The following is a 9,126-nucleotide window of genomic DNA, read 5'->3' as shown; positions in this document are numbered from 1 at the left end:
GATGATAATTAAGGTTATTACAGTGATAACCCCAAGCATTTTTGTAGATTTTCTAGGCAGGAATAATAACCAGATCATCTTTTAATTAAAATGATAGTCATTTTGTTTTCTAAAAAAAAAATTGGACCCCATTTTATTGTCAGTTCAATGGTATTTTTAATAGATTAAACACCTATTTTAGTTTTCATTTGACATTAAAACACTTTTGTTTTATGTGATCTATAATATAAAAAACTAAATATAAAATATTATTATAATACCTATAGTAGTAAAACATAATACATTTTTAAGGAGGCAACTGGGTTTTTTAATACAATTATGACTATTACAATTTTACATGTTCTTCTTTAACAGAAAAAGTACAGATATTACTCTCTTGCAAACTTTAAATAAGTAAATGGATATATAAAAATGTAATTGAACAAAGGTAATGCTCTTAAGTGAATAATTTTGTCTTTATAATTATAGCTTTTCTTTCTCAGTATTATTATTTATAAATTGAAAGTTAGATTTCTAAATATTTAAGAGCAACCTAAAGACTAGTAGATACTTAAGTAACTTTATAGGTGAAGGAAAGATTGCTGGATCGGGATTTATAAAACCAGGATTTATTAAGGATATATAAAATAGACCAGATTAGGGATATCCTTTGAACTACAGAGCTTGATTTAAAGAAATTGAGGTTTGTTGTTAAATATTTTACTTCCTTAACAAAATTTCTTCAAGATTAGAACAGTTTCACACTGTTTTTCATTAAATTTGTTTTATTCTCTTTCAAACTAAATTTGTGACTGTAATCATTCCTCATTTTATCTTTAACAGTTAAAGTGGTAAAAGTTTTAAATACCTTATTTCAGAAAACTAACCACTAACTAATGTTAATTTTAAAACCACAATATTGTTTTTAGTTTCACTTTTACATTCAAAATATTGGATAGAAACTAGTAGGCTGCATGAAAGAGAGACAGCAATTTAGGGCAAACAATATTTTTTTAAAATATAATATCCCATTATTCTTAGCGTCATTGAAATGGGGAGTTAGTGAAACAGTTTTGTTCCAATTATGTGACTTGGAACTAGGTTACATTAACTTTCTTTGTTTCTTTAACTACAAAATAAAGGACTTGAAGTGAATGATGTTATAGTGCAATAGTATGTATTTGTGTTTAGGAATATAATGATGTTTTTGACCCTTTACATTGTAGCTGATCATTAATACAAACAAGAAGTATCAGGTTTTATGCATAATACCAGAGGAATGTGAATGAAAGGGATGTTTTGTCTCTTTCTTCCTTTCCTATGGGCAGACTTGATAGATCCTGAGATGGCAGAGCTAAAGGATAGGAGCCCTGATGTATACGTATATGTGTGTGTGTGTGTGTGCGTGTGTGTGTGTATGGGTATATGTATATATACATATGTATATCTATTCACACATACACACACATAACAACATACGGTAAACATATGGTAACAAGTACTGATACACTAAGCATTATTTTAGTGGCCCACACATGTGCTAAGATAAAACCTTAGCCCTGTGAATATCTGCAAGACTAAAGTTTTGGGAATGTGTCTGAATGAGGAATTATTTTGGCAATTACAAGAAACATAAAGAAGTCAAAGTGGCTAGAGCAGAGTGAGCAAGGAAGGGGAAAGAGAGGAGAGGGTGGAGGGATTGGGAAGGGCTAAATTATAGAGGACTAAGTAAACTATGTTGCATGGGGGATGAGTTTGCTTCCATTGAAACAAACAAACTTAAAGCAGGGAAGTGGTGAAATAAAAATTGTCTTACAAAAAGTTCACTATGGCTCCTGAGGATCAAGGGAGGCAAAAGTGAAAGCAGATTAACAATTATGAAATTATTGCAAAAGTCCAGGGTGAGACCCCGGTGCTTTTGGAGGATGGTGACACTTAAGCTTGAGAAATGTAGGTAGAGATTAACGTTCAGTGAATGCAGGAGATGGAAACCTCCAGAACGTGAAACACCAGTGATTACATTTCTGAAAGCAAGTGTTTTATTTCTAGCTAAGGTACTTATAACTTTTTCCTAAATCAGATTACACTCACAGTCAGAGGTGCGACTGAAAGAGGATTATAATCCTACTCTATTAAAATTTGTTCCATGAACTCTACTACATATGTTTCAAATACATTTAAAAATAATACTTTATATCCTGTAATTTTCTTTTGATAGACAGAAGCACTTAAATTTTCAGTTCTCAGAGTATTTTTATAGTATCCTTAAAAATATTTACAACCCCAGAGAGATTTTTCTTTTTTTATTGTGGTATGTCTATTTATTTATTCCCCGTTAGGAATTAAAATGAGGAATTTAAAAATACTAATTACATCATATAAAATAAAAATTAACTCATCACAAAAACATTTAAATGAACATTAAATATTATAAAACCAAAAGAATTAGATAAGAGGACATTGTTTTACATTTCTGCCAATCTCATGGATTTTCCTACTATAAGTGGATTCTCATATTTATTTCCACAGTCAGTCATGTTTTGTTCTGGTTAAAGTTCATGTAGAAAACCCGTCTTCACACAGACCTATGTGAATATACATGTTTGAGTCCACACTCAAGTTTGACAGGTGTTAGTTCTGTCGGCGGCAAAGCCCATTAACAATTTCCAGGAAATAAAAATAGAATCCAGATAATAAAATGAAGTCTAACCTTTTTTGCTTCGTTTCCTTCTTGCTCAGTCTAGTCTCACTTGCTCACACAGTGCCGGGGAGTGCTGCGTGCAGAGCCCCTGCTCCTGCACCTCAGACCAGAGTTTCTCTTGGGAAGAGGCGAAAAAGCGGCATGGCGCACCTCAGCGACCAGAGCTCTGTAGAGACTCCGTGTCTCAAGATGGCGGCGGCGGCGTGAGGGCAGAGACGCCGCACGCGCGCTGCAGTCTGGACTGTGAGCAGCGCAGCTGTGCCCAACCCCCCAGGACCCCGCCCCCTTCCCCACAGAGGAGGCCCTGGTAAAGCAGCCCCGCCCACCGCCTGTGGGAGAGAGCGTGTACCTGCTGCTTCAGCTCCAGCTCTCTTTCTTGATAAAAGAAAAGAGCTTGGCTTCTGAACAGTACTGGGTCTCCTTCTATTGGCTCAAACGACCATGAGCTGGAGGACTGCTGGGGCCCCGACTTGAAGGGGTAGGTAACAGTTTCTTTAAAATTGCTTTCGTATGGAATCTGAAAACATATTAATTCACTTTTTGTACTGTTATAATACGGTCCATTGATCTGTCTTGCCTTTCCACTGCATTCCTGTCCATTTGTGATGTTACAGTCATTAAGGATATATTGGTTCACTGTGTTATGCATATGTGCCAGATACCGACATGCCTTTAACATCAAATACATTTGCTACTATTACCTCCAATTTTATCAACAAAAACTTTATAAGCAAGGTGTGAAGGTTTCAGTGGTAGATTAAGTTTTGCAAAATTCTAATACTTGGTTAAAAACTCAAATGTTACCATTCACAGCAGTATCATTTGTTTTCCCTGAAGAAACAAGTCTGTTTCTTTACTTTTTTACAAACAGCCAAGTCTGAAGGAGCATAGTGTGTCTGTCATAAGTTCTTTCTGATGAAAACGGTTTTCATTAAAAACAACCGGACTTGCCAGCCGTCCCCTCCCGTCACGGAGGAGCGGAGAGCCTGAGCCGCCGCTGTAGCGAAGTTACGGTCCTTCGCTGTGAACTGAGGATGCTTCTCTCTCTCCTTAGTGTAGACGGTAGTTTGCATGGGGAAGACGTGGTGACAGTGTCTAAAATCTATCTGCAGGACCTTTCAGGGGCATTTAAGACAGCATCTAGGGAATTTGTACCATCTCAAAGCTAGACGCCCCGATTCAGCAAAAGAAAGAGGAGCAGGGTGGATCAGGGCTAGTAGTGTCCTGGCTCTGAGGAGAGCTCAGAGCATAGAGAGGAAGCAAGAGTGAGCCAAGTATTGTTAGTAGAATTTTCCTGTGCTTCGCTTGGAATGGCAGAGTATTCTGGTTCAGTCTTCTCTTGTTGTATCAAGTGTTTATTCCTGATCTTCAGTCAGTGAGAGCCCCAGTTATTGGTGATCCATTACTACCTGGAGATGTTTGCTCGTGGCTGGACCTGTTCCTCACATCGATTTTCACTGCTCTTTGGGAGCTCACCCTGTTTTGTGCTTAGCAAAGCTGTGAAAGCGATTTGGTTTCAGGATACAGCTGATCTGGTATTTGAGGTATCAGGGAGGAAGTGCCCATTCCCTAGTGTCTTCAAGTAATTATTGAAATGCTCTACAGCCTTTTGCTGCAGGCTGTTTTCTTCATCCAGGGGATGTTTGTGAGTCTCTCAACTGGTTAATCTGCAGATGTCTCTTTCTCTATTTACTATAATTGCTTTAAATACCATTGGTTCAGTAAAGAAATTGAAGTGCACCAGCCATTGTCTGTAGAAAGGAATCAGCCTTATGACTTTGGATTTGGTTTGTCCTTGGCTTTCCTCACAGCAATGCAATCCTCTTACATTATTGGTGGCTGCCTCTTTTTTATCCTCTTTCCTTTATTCATTATCAGTGCAAATGAAGTCCAACCCTGGCAAAGCCTACCTTTTCCAGCAACAGATTCTTAAGCAACAGATTCTTCCACAAGACAGTCTACCTGCAGTGTGCCCTAATTAGCTCAGCCTCTGCAGAGAAGTTCCCCTCAATGCATCAGTCTCCTGCCAAACTGAAGGTTGCTGCAGGCCACTGTGTTGCCAGCCACCCAGAGGGGATGGCTAGGATTGGAAGAACTCCCTAGTAGTTCTTTTCCTTATTTACCTCCCTGACTAGGGAAGGCAGGACCTACTCTGCCAAGGGCCCTCTGCACATTCCTTTCTTTCTGAGGCATTGCGATTTTTGTCTCTGGTGTGTGCGTAAGGCAGAGCCTTCCTGACACCAGTATGTGAATTTTTAACACTGGTAAATCCGAAAGGAAGGACAACCGGTTTTTCTGCAGCTCTTTTCTAGCATTTATCAGCCATCCCTGCCTGGACTGATTTGAATGTTTTTTCTCCTTGTGCCATTTACCCTCCCTCTTCCCCTTCCTGCATTCCACCACACTTGGATGAAAGGATTTTTGTAATTCTAGCTATGTATTTTGTGGATCTGTTATTTTTGTTTTCTGTGAAGCACATATATTGGGTGTGGGAGGTAAAGGAGAATCTCAGTGGCTCCTGGTCACTCCCTTTATAGCCATCACTGCCTGTCTTATTTCTTGTAACTCAGGTTAGATTTCGGTCTCTCTTATTCCATTGCCAAAATACAAACCTAAAGAGATGCAACAGGAGGAAAGACCTCACAGCCAGATCTACTGGGTTTTGAGGAGTGATTTTCTTTCTTCCCCTTGCAGGGGAAAATGCTCTTTTTCACTGGTACACTTCAAGTTCCCTAACTATAAGGAGGTACCAATTTTGGACAAGTACCACTGCAACACAGAATGCTCAGAGAACCTGAACTTTTAAACTCTAGAGGTATGAAATTTATTCTTGCCCACTGCCAGGTCTGTCTGGTATTTCAAAGGATTATTGAGTGCTGCAAATAGGAACTGAAAGGGTAAAGGGATAAACTTATTAACCCATTAGGAAAAAAAAACTAATTCAACTTGCAGCTGAAACAACCACCTGCCCCTTTCACACAGGTGCTTTTCCTGAGAACAACCATCACATTCAGGCAGCAGAAGCACTTGATGAAGTTTCCATTTCCTCACACAGAATATTGAAAAACATGTACTTTGGAGTCAAATTTAATCAAATCAATAACTTGCACTGTTTCATCAAAGACATCGTTAAGTGAAACCTACATGCCTTTACTGTAAGTTCACGATAAGAAAAATATAATACTAGTATAGTTGAGTGCCACTACTTTTATTCATGCCAAGGTGCCATAATTTTTATTTAAAATTGCTTTTGCAACATTAGTGCAAACTTCAGTTCAGCAAAATGCTTTGCTGTTATTACAAAAAATATTTTTAATCTTACTGACTTCCTAAAATGGTCTTAGGGACACTCAGAAGTTCATAGAAGGCACTTTAAAGACCACTGTGATAGCATAATTAAATTACAGTATGCATTTTCATATAAATAATTTTGTGACTGTGTTTGGCATTTATTAATTTTTCTGTATTATATTGATGAATTGAAGAGGCTCACATTGCTTTAAATATCGGAGAAGTCTTCATCAGATGGATAGAAAACAAAGCACATCAAGGTGCATATGGTCAGGGCTTGATTGAATGAACTATGCAGCCATTTAAGTCTAGTTAACTTTTCAACCTTTAGAAATTTCTTTAAAACCATAAATCACTCAAGTAAGTTATCCAATCATGCCTTTACTTTAACACCCGAACAGGAGGGGAAATATCAAAATACACAGAACCTTTTTCAAAGCTGTGGAAGTGATTTCTCACTTCCCTATGGTTGTCTGACTCCAAAATCACAATCTATTACACATTTCCATGATTGAAATGACAAAGTTGGAAATATTTATATTTATATTATAAATGTTTATATCAGGGACAAAGTTGTGTCCCTCTAAGCTCTAGCACTTCAAAATGTGACTGTATTCATAGAGTCTTAAAAACGAAAAGTAAATTAGTATCAGGTCTTCAGGGTGGGTCCTTAATCCAATGGGATTGATGTCCTTATAAGAAGAGGAGGTTAGGACACAGATACTCACAGAGAGAAGGATCATACGGGAACACCAGAGGAAGATGGACATCTGCAAACCTAGGTGGGAGGTGTAAGAAGAAACCAACCCCAATGATACCTTGATTCTTGACTGTGAAAAAAAAAAAAAATTCTGTTGTTTAAACCACCTAATCTGTACTTTGTTATGGAAGCCCTTGCAAACTAATAAAATGTATTTGAAAAGTAACTGCTCCTAAAGCCAACTTAGGAAAGTTATATTTAATTGATAAAATTACACATTTGAATCTTTTATTTTCATTGGCTCCGAGTATAAATATATCCACAATCAAGCTATGCACTCACAAAATTCTAACATAAATTCCTTTCAGGTCTTATATTTTTTAAAGGAGAAACACAAGCACAGGTACTGACTTTTGATTCCATTATTTTAGAAAATTCAAAATGTGAACAATAGCTTTTAAGCTTTTTCTCAATGCTCTGTAACATCACTTACTTGAAATGCTAATGGATTCAAACAATTCCCTCTTACTAAATGTCTCAAATAAAATTGTTGCAATGAGTAGTATCCCCTCCAGATGCTAATGACTGTAAACATTGAGAATGTGATAAAGATGAGTAAGATTAGCCCTCTGCTATGAATTGTTTGAATTAGAAAGGCAGACATATATGTATTTATCAATATAATACAAGAACAAATTAGTTAATGCTAATTTAGTTTAGTTTAGTTAGTATCATTATACAGGATTTCAGAGGATGGAATAATCAAAACAAGTTTCCTTTCAGGTTTTCTCCTGGAGTAAGTAGCATTTAGAACTGGTCATCAGTGATGACAGTTCAATATTAGGCTTCTACACTGTATTAATTTTTATTGTTCAATATGTGAGGACATTGATGTCTTAAGAAAAATCAGAATATTTTGGCTACTCCTAGAGATCATTCTAAGTAAAATTATAATCTATTTGTTTCATTACTCACTGCAGCATAGGAAGAGTGATTGCTCAATATAAAGAGAATATCCAATTTGAAAATGGAATAGTTAGTTCAATAGCAATACCTTGGAAATTGTTATTTACAAATAGTAATTGTTCTATCTTCATAAAATTATTTATTACATAACTTTAAATAATGAATTTATTCCTAATATAGGTACAATTTTATTGAAAGAGTGATTATTGAGGAATATTTCTAAACTTCCTTTTGAATTATCCTGGAGCTTTGAGCGTCGGTTTTAAAGAGCTAGTATGCTCCTTTGCTCCAATTATTTTGCTTATTGGGAATAGTTCACCCTTTTAAGCTAGTTTTATTTTTTTTTTAAGTTTAAGTAAAGAATTTCAACACTAAATATAAAATAGTTATGATTCAAATAATGATAAAAATTTAAAAACCTAATTGAAAGACTAAAGTTGACCTATACCATAAACTATTTTAAAAACTCTAACTCTTCTAAATATATATCTACATAAAACTATCACAGTGATGAATAATGTTCATATTTGTGTTTTTAAATGGTCATAGTATATATGGTGGGTTGCAGGAAGTGGAAGATAGGTGCAGATAAAACGAGGAGTGGTCTATGACAGCTGTCCATGCAGACCACATGGAACTGAGTGGTAACCTTGACTGGAATGGATGTAGAAAATAAATAAGAGAGGTTTAGAAGGCAAAATTGACAGAGTTTGGTGATTGATCAGTAGGAGGAAGAGTGAGTCTAGATTTATGGCTAATACATTTAAATGGATGGTGGTATCACTGTGTTTAAAATCAATATTAGCAAAAGACAAATTAGGATGTGAAGGCTGGGATTATGAATTTTATGGTGGACATAGTGACCTAGAGTTACTTTTTAGAAATCCAAGAAAAAGTGACAAGTAGCCAGTTGAAGATATGGGTTTAGATAGGAGATACACACTTAAATGATCAATCTGAGGTGCATAGATGCATGTTCATGGAAGAGGTTGTCCAGGAAGAGTATATACAATAAGATGGTAAGAATATACCCATATTAATTTTAGAATTAACTTCACAATTGGCTGTTTATAACATCCCTATTTTCTCCAACTTAATTGATATAAAAATTTGCTGTGCCATCAGAAATAATACACCTGCAAAGAAAGCAGAGAAGGGGCCAAGAAAAGCAGGAGAAAAACTAGAGAATGTTGTGAACAAACAAATAAAGCAAGAGTGTTTCAAAAAGTAGAATTGCAAAATTGAGTTTCTTAATTTTGGTAGATCAGTTTAATTTTAATAGATATTTAATGAATACCAACTTCTGTGAGAATTCAGGAATGGTAAGGAATGCTAGTTTCAGAGCAATTCAGTATCTTTAATGATAACATAATTAAATAACTCTAATATAAAGAATACTAAAACATATTACTATTATATCTATTATAAAATCATGTATATTAAATATTATCAATGCTTTGAGAAAATAATAGAGGAAATTATTATCATC

The 9,126-nt window shown here is 35.8% G+C and overlaps 1 pseudogene; it reads left to right on the top strand.

Moving 5' to 3' along the window:
• The first annotated feature begins 4,274 nt into the window (after positions 1 to 4,274).
• On the top strand, positions 4,275 to 4,783 carry LOC105086016 (etoposide-induced protein 2.4 homolog; annotated as a pseudogene).
• The last annotated feature ends 4,343 nt before the right edge of the window (positions 4,784 to 9,126 follow it).

This window comes from Camelus dromedarius, chromosome 2 (genome assembly GCF_036321535.1).
Source record: "Camelus dromedarius isolate mCamDro1 chromosome 2, mCamDro1.pat, whole genome shotgun sequence".
Lineage (NCBI taxonomy): Eukaryota > Metazoa > Chordata > Mammalia > Artiodactyla > Camelidae > Camelus > Camelus dromedarius.
The sequence above is the reverse complement of the archived record's forward strand: the minus strand, read 5'-3'. Positions and strand labels throughout refer to the sequence as shown.